Source organism: Protopterus annectens, chromosome 6.part1 (assembly GCF_019279795.1).
Source record: "Protopterus annectens isolate FY-2018-M chromosome 6.part1, PAN1.0, whole genome shotgun sequence".
NCBI lineage: Eukaryota > Metazoa > Chordata > Ceratodontiformes > Protopteridae > Protopterus > Protopterus annectens.
Window position 1 is genome coordinate 89,553,073 of NC_056738.1, and position 13,961 is coordinate 89,567,033.

At 39.7% G+C, this 13,961-nt stretch overlaps 1 protein-coding gene across 4 annotated transcripts in view; it reads right to left on the minus strand.

Annotated features, from left to right (window-relative positions):
* METTL8 (methyltransferase 8, methylcytidine) overlaps positions 1-13,404 on the minus strand; it is a 1,591,180-nt gene extending 1,577,776 nt beyond the window's left edge. Inside the window, exons 1-2 of one of the 4 annotated variants that reach the window (XM_044075523.1) lie at positions 12,722-12,806; positions 12,173-12,321 (exon numbers count right to left, since the gene is read on the minus strand). The gene's annotated coding sequence lies outside the window, so the exon portion shown is untranslated. Of the gene's footprint in view, positions 1-12,172; positions 12,807-13,308 lie in introns of those variants that run through there. The other 3 variants (XM_044075522.1, XM_044075524.1, XM_044075521.1) reach the window with 3 other exon arrangements.
* Positions 13,405-13,961: the final 557 nt, after the last annotated feature.

A 13,961-nucleotide genomic window follows, 5' to 3' on the forward strand; every position in this document is an offset into this window, starting at 1 on the left:
TGAAGACGTGCTGCAAGTCATGCAGGAGGCCAGGAAACCTACTAAAGATAATCTTACTTGTCTAAATGGAAGAGGTTTTCTATTTGGTGTCTTTCTTGTGACCTGGACCCACTTTCTGGGGATGTTCCTTTGGTTCTCTCTTATTTGTGGGAGCTGCTCAATGCTGGTTTGGGCTATTCTTCTAAGGCCCACTTATCAGCTCTTTCTACTTGTCTGCCTTTCACTGCTAATTAGCTTCTAGATGTGAGGCCAAGCAATTTCTTAAAGGCATCCTTAATATTAGACCTCCCAGGAAACATGTTCCTCCTCCCTGGGATCTTAATTTCGTTCTGGAAAAATTGACTCAGGCTCCTTTTGAGCCTGTTTCAGCTTCCTTGCAACATTGTTCTTGAAAGACAGTTCTTTTGTTACAGGTTCATAGGTAGGTACTAGGCTATCACCCCTGGGGCTTATATAAGCCTAGCCAAAAAGGTTCCCTGGCTTTTGACACCCAAGAAAATTATTTTCCTGTGCCCCTGTCGAGCAGCGCCGTAGAAGTGATCCCTGGGGTGAATTTTGTATTTCCCATCCAGTCAAGATTTTTCTTAAAGAGGGCCAATGAGGAGATCTGCCTGACATGAATGGGTAGTTTGTTCCAAAGTATGGGAAGTCTCTGGGACAGGAATCTATCCCCCCAGCATGTTCTGTTTATTGCGGTGACAAGCATTAGTTCCCTGGAGCATGTGGTTCAAAGAGATTGGGATTTCCTTAAGTGTAGCATGTCCAACAGCTCTGGGTTGACATAGCTTTGTGCGTTAGGCAGAGATCGCCTCTGAGTAGGCGATATGCGACAGAGTAGAGCTGGAGATTTTTAGGACGGTCTGTGTATGGCATCTGTTTGAGACCGGTAATCCTCTTAATGAAGTTCTTCTGTGGCCTTTCCAATTGTTGTAGGTGTCTTGTGAGATACATGCCAAACGGGGCACTGTGCTCTATAATGGGTCTGATGAGGGATGAGTAGAGAGGAATAATGACCTCCTTTTTTCTAGAGAACCCTTTTGAGATAAGGTGTGCCACGTAGAAGGATTTCCTGACTGTGGCGATGTGGTTATCAAAGGAAAGACTACTATCCACCTGTGTCCCGAGGTCTCATCACACTTTCGGTGTTTAGTGAGCTACCGCCTATGTGGTAATTCATGGGTACAGAGTTTTTCCCAAAGGAGAAGACAATGCACTTCTTGGCATTGAGCTTGCGGCCATGACTTTGACACCAAGCATCTGTCTCTGTGAGGCCCTTTTGTAGAATGTCTACATCATTAGGTGGTTCTATTATGGCTCCCAGTTTGCAGTCATCTGCGAACTTTGTTAGCCAATGACCTTCTGTGTTGGCCTGCACTTCAGAGAAGTAGATGCCGAACTGGAGAGGACCCAAGACTGAACCCTGTGGTACTCCACTCGTCACTGACTGAAGTTGGACTTGGAGTCGGCTACTTTTACTGTGTGGGTTCTGTCAGTGAACCAGTTGGCCACCCATCTTGTGACATAGGAATTTACGCCCAGTTTAGTGAGTTTATGTATAATTCCAGAGTGAGGGATGGTATCAACAGTCTTTGCAAGGTCAAGATAGGCTGTGTGCACTACCTTGCCCTGGTCTACACCTCTGGGTTCTGCTTCAAAGAAGTCAATCAGGTTTAGTAGACAATCTACATTTTATAAATCCAAACTGAGTGGGGTCCAGGGTTTGGAGGTTACCTATGTCTTTGTTTATAAGCTCCAAGATGACACGTTCCATGGCCTTGCAGACCAGGCTCGTCAGGCTAATGGGGCAGTAGTTTCCATGGTGGCACCCCCTTTGTGGAGTGGGATAACAGTCAGTGTGCGCCATTCAGTAGGCACACAGCCTAAGGTAAGGCTATGATTTAACATGGTACTTAGGTGGGATGCCAGTTCATTCTGTAGTTCATGCAGTACGCAACCTGGGATGTTGTCTGGTCCCATGGATGCTGTGTTCTTGGCTTTGGAGACTGCGGTCTTTACTTGTTCATCCGTGATTACAGGGGCTTTGCATTCTTCCGGTATTAAGATGGGCCCTTTGGAGTGTGAGAGGGGGGTAAAGTTAGCACTGAACCTATCTGCCAGGATGTTGGCAATATCGGTTGGTTCTGTATATTTAGTGCCATTGTGCTGCAGCTCACAGCAGATCTGAGTGTTGCCATTGAGATTCTTGGCATAGCAGTAGAATGCTTTGTGGTTGTTATTGGAATCGGTGGCGATTTTATTTTTGTAACTAGCTTTGGAGGATTTTATCAGGGATCTCAGCTTCTGCTGACCAGGGAGTTCCTCCAATCTTGGGATTTTACTCTTTTTTGCAACAGCTTCTTCCTTCTGTTGTACAGTTGGTTTACTTTTGGAGGACACCATCTGGGTTCTGTTGGGGATGGCACGATCCATACACTTGTGTATGTGCTTATACAGTGCATTTGTGTAAGATTCAGCAGTTTTACCTCTATTTTCCATCTGCATGGGTGTTGTGAAGTTTGCCACTTCTGTTTTAAGAAGCATGAAGTTGGCTTTGGAGTAGTTTTTGACAGTGGTTTCCTTAATGGGGGTGGGATATGAATGTCTAGGGTGAGTAGCTTGTGGTCGGATCGGACCAGCAAGGAGCAGTCCTCCAGCATGGAACACCAGTTACCCATATTGGTAATGACCACGTCCAGGATATTGCTGTCCCTGGTGGGGGTGATGACAAGCTGAGGCAAGGCACTGGAATTTATGAATTCTAGAAAATGTTGAGCGAATGAGTTGGTACACGAGTAGTTTTCCCTTAATGGTGGGGTAGTTGAAATCACTCATAATTAAGGTATTGGGTTGTACCTTAACATTTTCCAGGTTCTTAAGAAATGAAGAGTGGGAATCCTTGGACATGGTGGGGGATCTGTAACAAACTACAACCTGGATTGCAGTCTTGCCCAGAGTTAGTTGCACTGGATAATTTTGGATGCATTATGTTGAGCAACTAGCCTGGAGGTGTAGATATCCTTAATAAATATGGACACACCTCCGCCTTTACTGCTTTGGTCCAGGTTAGGTGGCCGAAAGGTGTGGTATGAATTATTGCCTGATAATGCAGGGGTGTTCTCTGGAGCCTTGAGCCAGGTCTCTTGTCACTGCACAGACGTCAATGTTCTCCATTTTAAGGAGTGTCTCGAGTGAGTGCATTTTGAGGTTTAGACTTCTAGCACTGAGTAGCATTAGAGTTTGCTTGCTTATACCTGTTACGGTTGTGAATTTGGCATTTGAACCTTGCCTAAAAAAGGAACTATACGGGTGGCAAGAGCCTTAGCCAGTATCCGGAATCCCAGGGGCAACAGGTGCAGGTCATATCTGCCAAAGCATCATGGTTTGTCGACCATGTCGTCCCAGGTAGACACATACTGGATCCCCTTACAATGGCATCTAATGTGGTGTACTTAGCTAATTGCGTGAAATGTACTGCATTCTATGTGGGTAAGACCACTAGAAAGCTAAAAGAACGCATCATTGAACACAAATCGGAGATTAGAAGGGCCACTGACAGTAATGCCTTGTATAAGCACATAGTTGATTCAGGTATTGAACATAGATTCTCCTTTAGAGTTATTGATGTAATACAGCCTCTTGCCAGAGGTGGTGATAGTGGTAATTTACTTGAATTAAGAGAGTATGAATGGATTCTTAGGTTGAACTCTGACCATTTTCCAGGTTTAAATAATATGATTACCTTGAAACCTGTTCTTGTTAAATTGCAACATACTAGGTTGCGATAATGTTATGTTTTTTCTAATTTTAATGATTTGTTTTATATACTTGTGGTCACATGATTTTTGGACTGCTGGTCATGTGACTTCAGTGACCTGTATTTAAACCATTTGGTTTTTAGATTTGTTTGTATTAGTATTGAGGAAGGATTTTATCCGAAAGCTTTGCTATTATAAAGTGTGTTTTTCTCAGTTCTGGTTGTTATTCATATTTCCTTGCAGCTTGTTCTTTTGCTAATCTGTCCTTACAATGGCCCCAGAAGCTTAACCAAGTGTTGAAGTCAATCATTTTGTCCTTGTACTGTGGTTATCACTCTGGGGCGATGGCAGGATGCTACTCAGAGTTAGGGTCATATCTGCCTGGGCTACAAGATCAGAGAGCTCCTCCATGTCTCTTTTCATGTAGTCCAGGGATGTACGTCTCGGGTCATTCACACCAACATGGACAATGACACAGTCGTATTTGTACTTGTGGAGTGACCCGAGTGCATGTTTTATGTGGCGGATTGTGGCACCCAACAGGCAGCTGACAGTAGCTTTCTCCTTGTTTAGCCTAGTGAGTGGGACATCAATGTGCCTGACTATAGAGTCACCTATGTTCAGTAAGTTGTTTTGCCTTATGGGCTGAGGTCGAGTGGCACGCTGATTTTGTGGGCCATGTGTCATTTGGCTAGTGTTGGTAGGTGGTGGTTGTCTGCGTTTCAGCTTGTGAGGTCTGTGTTGCTTGGGCAGACTTTTATTGAGAGCCTCCGCGAAAGTGGGTGTGTGCTTTGTGTTTCTATGTGCCGGTTTTGAAGGATTATGCGTTGAGTGTGGTGTGGTGCAGGTGTTAACCCTTCTCCTCTTGACTGTCTAGTTAAGTCTTGGCTGGAGAGCGCTTGGTTTCCAGTTTGGCTATATAAGTGCATCGCTCACAGGTTGTAGTGTTTGGTGGTAGGAGGAGATGGTCGTCAGTGTACATGAGGCAATTGCTACATTGCCCCAAGATGCCCTGATTCATAAGGTGAACAGGAGAAAACACCAAAAGCTGACCCATGGACATGCCTGGATAGGTGTTTATTAATTTAAGTATTAAGAACTGTTTTCCTCTTGACAAGTGAGGAAAGTAGAGTGTTGTAGTTTGTTTAGTGCTTACAACAAGTTCTGAGCAAGTGCTGAGCACAAGGAAACAGTTTTTTTGAGCGCTGAAACTAAAAACTAGCTAGTTTTAGCACCAATTCCAAGAAGAGAAGCAGGCCGCGGCCTGTTTGGTGATCCACAGTCTTGCCCCAGATGATGCAAGGGTCTGCAGGCTTGTAGCCTTTTTCTGGTAGATGCCTCAAACAGCAACCAGACCAATCAGGTATGTTAAGTACAGACATTCACTCTCCAACCAGAAAGAGTCAGAAATCAATGCACTCTGCTCTTACTCTCACCAGGATCAGAATATAAGCACAGATTCTAAGCTGTCACTTATAAAGCAGTTATTAAGCTTTCTGGTGAACAGCAGTCTCCAGGAAATAATGTAACTGCACTCCTTCGCTCACTAGGAGAAAACAGAAGCACCAATCCCAAAATGACTACTGAGAGGCAGAATGTAGGCTCTCCAATAACTGGTGGTCTTGCAACAGATGTTTAAAGGTAAGGTGAAAAAATGGTTTATCCTAAACACTGCAGTGTGCACGAGAGGAGTTAGATGTGAAAGTAGGTAACTTAAGTCTTACCTGTCTAAAAGTTAAGTTTTAGTGGAGAGTCACTATTTTTAAAACAGCAAGACAGATTGAAAGGGGGTGGTCAGTTTTGTATTCTGGTACTATGGAATACAGTAGGATGGCCAATAAATGTAAATAGTTGAAGGGGAGCAATTTCACAAAAAATATAACTGTGTGCTTACTCACACCAGCCAGTAAAAGCAGAGAGAAAATGAGACATATGGTCAAATTAACGTAAGGGGCAGGCAACTAGAAATACAGTGGTGTTTAAGAACAGAACAGTAACTGAGTGGGAGGGTGGGAAAAAATTTCTGTCTGACTCACAAGAGAAAAGTGGTGGTGTCTCTTCAAGTTTTAGTATGCAGTTAAAAGCAGAACACATGTAAAATGGTGTAAAGAAAACAAATCACAATATATAAAATAGAAAAAAGGCAATAAAGTAATACAAGAAACGTACAAAATAGCAAGTAAACCTAGAATTGCAGCAGGATGACTGTGTACCCAAGAAAAACGCTGCTCGAAAAAGTTGACAATCCAACAGTTTAAGAACTCCAATTCCACATGAAGCACAAAGACTCCACATAAATCCACAAACAGTTAAGCGCTTTCATCTGCTAACAACAGATTTCATCAGAACCATGAATACCTCTTATTACAATATTACAGCCAATAGTTTATATAGTCAGGGGGGGAATTGCAACACATCTAGAATAGTTTACATTGCCACATGTGTAGTGTGTGATGCCTATTATATTGGAAAAACGGAAAGGAAACTCAAGACTAGAATATATGAACACACAGAATAAGGAAACAGGATCCCAATAATGCTTTAAGTAGACATATTCTAGACAAGGGTAGTGAACATTCTTTTCTTTTCAGTATTATAGACTTTATTGACCACACTTCTACAGTAGGCAATTGGAAATGTCATTTAGCTCTTTTAGAAAGCAAATGGCAAATATTATGTGATGCCACGACCAAACCTGGTCTAAATGATCATATTAGCATCAAACCCTTCCTGATTATGGACAGTTAAATTTCTGTCCCAACTCTTCATATCTGATATCTTCTATCAGATATTATATAATTTCATATTTTCATACATTTTCTATATTTATTTATTTTCATATATTTATTTATTCATATATACATGCATACATATAACTTCTATCTACTAAATACATTTATTATTATTACATTTTTTATTACATTGTTGAATATATCATATATTCACTTACATTTTTCATACTCATATAGCACATTTTTTTAATATTCTTATCATATTTATAGTATATTTATTGAAACACTTTTTACATGCTTAGTGCACCCTTTCCAGTACTTTATTTTTAAAAAATACATTTTAAAGGTAAGGTGAAAAAAAATGGTTTATCCTAAACACTGCAGTGTGCACGAGAGGAGTTAGATGTGAAAGTAGGTAACTTAAGTTTTACCTGTCTAAAAGTTAGTGGAGAGTCACTATTTTTAAAACAGCAAGACAGATTGAAAGGGGGTGGTCAGTTTTCTATTCTGGTACTATGGAATACAGTAGGATGGCCAATAAATGTAAATAGTTGAAGGGGAGCGATTTCACAAAAGTGATCACTGTGTGCTTACTCACACCAGCCAGTAAAAGCAGAGAGAAAATGAGATATATGGTCAAATTAACGTAAGGAGCAAGCAACTAGAAATACAGTGGTGTTTAAGAACAGAACAGTAACTGAGTGGGAGGGTAGGAAAAAATTTCTGTCTGACTCACAAGAGAAAAGTGGTGGTGTCTCCAAGTTTTAGTATGCAGTTAAAAGCAGAACACATGTAAAATGGTGTAAAGAAAACAAATCACAATGTATAAAATAGAAAAAAGGCAGTAAAGTAATACAAAACAGCAAATAAAAAGCAAACTAACCTTTCCCTCACAGCAAACTGTAGCAGAATCTGGGTAAGCCTTTCCAGTAATGCTCTGAAATATTTTATTTTACCCCTTAAATAGTAGATTTAGCTCCTTGCTCCACCTCTCAGTTCACAGATGATTTAGGTGACCTGTTGTACCTTGTGTGCGACTCCTTAACTGACCTCTTCTAACTTCCGTCTGACTCACAAGAGACGGAGATGTGGTGTCTTTTCAAGTTTTAGTATGCAATTAAAAGCAGAATACAAGTAAAACAGTGTAAAAACAAATCACAGTATACAAAATAGAAAAAGGCGATAAAGTAATACAAAACACAACAAATAAAAAGCAAACTAACCTTTCCCTCATAGCAAACTGTAGCAGACCGGTGTCCGAGTTGCAAGCCCTTATAGCTTGTCCACCTTTTTTATTTTATGAGGACAGGGTGTCCTTGCTTACTAATCCTTCTTTCATGTCTAAGGTGGTTAATGAGTTGTCACTTAATCAGTCTATTAATTTGCCTACTTTTTCCCCCTCTCTGCAATCTGACAGTGAGACGGTGCTGCATACTTTATATGTGCATAGACATCTCAGATTTTATTTGGATAAAACTAAAGCTATCAGAAAATCTGACCAGTTGTTTAATTTCATCCTAGATCTTTAGGATTGTCCGTTTCCAAGCAAACTATTCCACTCTGATTTCAAAAGCTATTTCCTTTTGTTACACTTTTCATGGCGAAAACCTTCTTTCTTCTGTAAAGGCTCATGGCAAAAATTTTCTTTCTTCTGTTAAGGCTCATTCTACTACAGCTGTCTCTTCGTCTGGTGCTTTTTTTTTCAAAGGCTTACACTCTCATTCTATTCTTGAAGCTCCTACCTGGACTTCTATGCACACCTTTACCAGACATTACCAGTTAGATGATATCTCCAGAGCCAGCGCCGGTTTTGCTGAAGCCATTCTTCATGGCTTCTTAGAGGGTTCTGCTGCTGCTTCCTCCCAAGTTTCTTCTTGAGCTTTGGCACTCTCCCATTTGTAATGAATACTGCAGCAGTGAATGTAAGGACATAGTACAGTTGTGTAAAATATTACTATAATGGTAGATGTGCTTGCCTTCACCATTGCAGTACTCACTCCCTCTCTCCATCCCCCTAACCTTTTTTCCTTCCTGGATGTGCAGGTTGTCCTTGGACTGCTGTTCCTACTGGGGGAATCAGTTCTAAGGATGGTACGCCTGAATGTCACCTTGATGCCCTTTGCTATGCAAGGGTGTGTAGGTGACGTTCAGTGTAGCTTAAAGCAATGGTAGACTTCAATAAACTGACCGGACAGTGGACTTCATGGCAGGGAATCCCATTTGCAATGAATACTGCAGCAGTGAAGGCAAGGACATCTACCATTATGGTAAGATTTTACACAACTGTACTTTCCCCAACTACAGCTCTTTCTGAAAGGTTATGATGCAAGATTTTTTTTTCCCAGAGGGATGTATCACTGTAATGGATTGGTTAATAAATATGGACTTTGGTAAGTCTACAGCCACTTTGATGTATTCACCCAGAAGGTTCTCTACTGCTAGACTTGTGGGTTTTAGATTCTGGAGAAGTTTTTGATTATTGGGTTAGGGCCAGGTTCTAAGGAAGATGATGTGATGTCATTTAGCGGAGTACAGGGGGGAATCATCTTTGACAAGAGATAAAACTAAGTGGATGATGTGCATAGCCCTCAAGTTCTTAGCACAAAAAATCTGGACACAGCCAAGCATAATGGGGAGACAAAGCCTCAAAATAAGGTCAAATTTGAAATGTTCTTATAAACTTAGAAAGTTGCTAGAATAAAATGTCTTGTATTACCATGCATTTTCTGAAGGGTATGAAGTCAAACTCAAATAACTGCCATTATTTAGTGAATTCAATCCACAGAGATTTGCCAAAAAATCTAGAAATTCACAATTTGAGGAACAGACTGAAAACATGAGGCAAAAATCTGTACAGCTGAGAGGTATGATGTGGTTGTTGAACTGTGTGGCAATGTTGTTGTTGGTGGTGTTATTACTAGTTGATGGTGTTGGCGTGGTTGTTTAACCAGGGTGGAAGAGAGTTTTCAACGATGCCCTGAAGAGTCTTTGGTTACAGTGGTGTTTTTCCTGGAGGTTAGTACAAAAATCTTTTTCTCCGTTTCAATACAGAGATTTGTTTTGTGACCACTGTTTACAAACTTTGCCCCTGATGTATACAAGTTGTTTTATTAACCAAGGTACTGGGTTACATTTTATCCTTTTTGATCTGATGGGAGCCAGTTCATTTAGTATATTTATAAATACTGTATTAAATTCTGAGACTGGTTCCTCTAAAGGTATTTCTATAATAACCCAGTCACATAGCTGAAGGTTGAAAATAAGTCTATACTTGGTATTTCCTATAGTTGTTCAACTGTTTACTCTGGGGTTGTCTGTGGGTACTGTAGGAATATGGTCACTGATAGTGGCTGGTGGACAACCACTGGTTATTTTGCTACAGGAGGTGAAAATACAATCCAGATTTCCTACAGGTACTTTTGCCGAGTTGAGTGAACTTAATACAGGTGGACAGTAAGTGCACTAATTAAAAATCTGTCCCTCGGTATTTTTGTTGAGTTAACTCAATACAGGTTTATTATGTATGCACATAAACGGTAAGAACACTAATTTAAAACTGTCCTCAATACTGGGCATTTGCCCCCCCACTATTCTTGTTGGCATTTTTCCAGATTTCTTGCACAAAGAGGTTGAGAGTATGGTGCCCTGACTCCTAAGGAAAACATGAAAATGCCAAATATTCCTGTGTTTTATGAAAAAACACTTTCTTTCTAGATTATGCAAAACTATATTAGTATGCATACCTCATTTGGGGTCTTAAAAGTTCATGCTCCTCGAAATTCCACATCTGTCACACATTCAGTGTTAGGATTTTTTAAACTAATATTCAAAGCAGACAGAAATGAATCATATTAATTCATTAAAATATCTTTATTTATAAGTAAAAGCAGCATATTTAGGTTCATAGGTTGGTACATCGGCCCTATACAAGTCTAGCCATAACAATTCCCTGGCTATTTCTTACCATCTTATGACCCTCCTGGTTTAAGTTGTTAGTAAGCCACGGGTAGGAGTTCCACATGACGAGAGCTAGTGTTCCTCATTTTGGAGATGGAAGGTTGAGAGCTATGCTAGTATAATAAAATAAACAAAAAAACAGGCCACCAACTTTTAGTAACAAAATATACACTACCACCTGGAGTAAAAACCATAACAAAAAGCATCATCCTTACATACAAAAGGATACACCCTATTATACCATTAAACAATTAACTAAATCAAACAAAAAACTTCCAACAGCACTCTACATTAAGCCCCTAGGGATCAATGTTGCATATTTTAAAATTAACAAAGCTTCTTCCCTATACAATTTCTTCTTTATGTTACAATTACCTTGTTCCTCACTAAATTTCCTTAAAATTGTTCCTTTTCGGCTGTCAGGATTACAGTCATGATGTTTAAAAATGCTTAGCCTGAGGATTTTTAAGTCTACCATTCCTGATATCTCTTACATGTTTAACAGAGTTGAAAGCCCTATTAGCTTCACTAATATAAAATAAACCACAACCACATTTCATTGCATAAACTATGCCTTCTGTTTGACAACAGTATCTATCAATAGATTTAAATGGTAAACCATTAATTTTATCAAACGTGTTCACTATATATTTACAACTTACAAATTTTTACAAGGGAAAGTACCCATAATCACAGGTTGGGTTAGCAAATTACCCATAGGCTGCTCAAATCTACACCCGACTACAAGGGCTTTTATATTACGTCCTGCTCAAATCTACACCCGACTACAAGGGCTTTTATATTACGTCCTCTTTTGTAAGAGAACATTGGGGTCTTTCCCAATTACTTTTTGTAAATCCTTATATTCGAATTAAAAAAAAATCAATAATATTGTATGGTCTTTATTTGTTCACTCAAAATATTATAGGTAACTACAAAAAATTGTCATTAATTTTACAATTATTAAAGTCCATAACACCCACACAAATGACTACATCTACCTTATTATTTATTCTGTTTTGAATACACCCTAGAGCTTCTTTCTAAACCTCTTATTTCAGATTGCAGAAATTCACCATATGGTAGTGCCTTGACAGTATGTGGCGGACAACTATTACCGGTTAAAAAATGGCTCACGCCCTCGAACTTCCTATAGCTTCTATGTACCCATTAGACCTTCCATGCAATAAAACATCCAAGAACACCACACTGGTCCCATATTGTAGACCATCAAATTTTACACCATACCTATTTTTATGCAAATCTATAAAATTCATTAAAAGATCTTTATTTTTAAGTAAAAGCAGCATATTTAACCATCTTATGAAATTCCTGGTTTAAGTTGTTAGTAAGCCACGTGTAGGTGTTCCACATTATAAGGGCTAGTGTTCCTCATTTTGGAGATGGAAGATGGAGAGTTATGCTTTTATGTCTGAATCACGTTACAGATATAAAACAGAAGAAACTACAATTCTGCGGAAATGGTCCTTTATTTAGCTCAGGTAATAATATAAGCACATTGTTCTTACTGAAAGTACGGTTTGCTCTTTAATGTTACTACAGACAGCTACAAAAAAAAAAGCTACAACTCACAGCCTTGGTGTGTGCATGTTCACATCTAGTGCTGCTGCACTTCACGCTTATTGAGACACAACATAACCATAGTTGAGGCAGGTATTGAAAGTGAATGTTCATATAAAACTGAAATATGGATACTTAAACACATACCTCGTACAAGTCTACCAACTGTTAAAACGTAAGGAAGAACGTAAGTAAGCAAAACCAGCGTGCTTAGGTGAGCGACTTTTTTCATGAACAGTTTTCAGAAAAAAAGCATAACTTCTGAAGGCCACACGATGTCTGAAACAGTCTTATACCTGCAACAGAAATTCATAAACACCGTGTATAAACCTATCCGTTAAGAGGACCTGTTACAATTAGAATACAACCAACAGTGGAAAATATTCATTATTCCTTCAATATCTAAAGGACAGCATTTGGGGGTGAATACAAATTTCGAACATGATGTGGAGTAAAAATTTAAGACCCCAAGTACAAAATGAAAAATCCTTGCCTAAACCCCTGAACGTTACCATTAACAGAAACTGCACCCGGAAAGTTACAAATCGTCGCGAATAAAATGATACAGTTATTACGGAGCATACTTTCTAAACAAATTTCAAATCAGATTTCCTAAGTCCAACCACATTGTGTATACTGACTTGTGGCTTAGTTTTATTATTATTTTTTAACCGGAAAAGACGAAAGGCGCATCACCTCTTCCTGATCTAGTAATTACAGTGCTCTACCGCGATTCGCCGCCATCTCAATGACCCGAAGGCAAATAAACAAATGTAGAAAACTACATTTCCCATAATGCAAGTAAATATTGTTAACGTTCTTAGTCGTGGCTCTTTTTGCTCAGTTATTTGAAAAAAAAAGAAAACAAAGAAGAAAAGGTGTGTAAGATCAATATGTTACAAATCGTTTAAAAGTTAAGACCATGTCTCGTTTATAAATTGGGGATAGGCATGTATCGAGCAATGTTATGAACGACTTATAATTGTGGATGGGACCATCGTATTTTCATAAGAAATGATTTCTAGTTAGGAGCCGCGTGCTTTACTTTCTTTTGTAAAACAGGAATAAGACGAACGGGTCAGTAGGGAAACCGTAGCGAGACTTCTTGTTTGTTTCTTAGCATGAAAAGGCATTTCGCAGAGGATATCTTACAAGACCCCTTAGCTGTTGATTCAGATATACTGTATTTGATTAAAAAAATGAGAGGAGCTTAGACGCTGAATTTGAGTCAGCTGAATCACTTATTTGTAGAACTGACGCGCAACAATGAAAGTACACTTTACCTGCCATTCAGTGGAGGCTTGGACTGTGATTTATATGTCTAAGAGGTGAGTGTGCGTTTGTGTAGATTAGAGCATCTAATTGAACTCCAGAGTAGGGGCGACCTCTTGTACAACCCTAGACTGCCACTAAGTGGATGCCTTTTGCAAGTGCAGGTAATAGCTAGAGTCAAGACTTCAGATCATTGGGTACATCTCCCAAGAAAGAAGAACTGACCAATCGTGGCCACGTGTTGTGGAAATCTACTGCTTGGAACTTTATGGTTTATGTTTTAAGTTTGGGCGGGTCTATAGTGGTGGAAAATAGCAACTGCTTTGATTTTTGTGAGTAGATTCCTCAATTTTGTCAGTTCAAATGCCTTGGAACAGCTAGTCCATGCCTCCACAAGAGGTGGTAATATAATGGACTTGGTATTAACCAACACGAATAACCACTGCAGCACCTCTACAGTGTCATCCTCCCTGGTAAGATCTAACTAAAAAGTGGTCACTTTCGAAGTCACCATCTCCCCTGACCCCCCCCCAGCTAGGGTCAAACAAAAAAACTTCTCCAAAGCTGTTTACAACCTCCTGAGGGATGGTATAAACAGCTTCACAGCCACCTCCCCCACTGTAGGAACTGGCAACAATGTCCAAATCTACACCAAGGTACTATA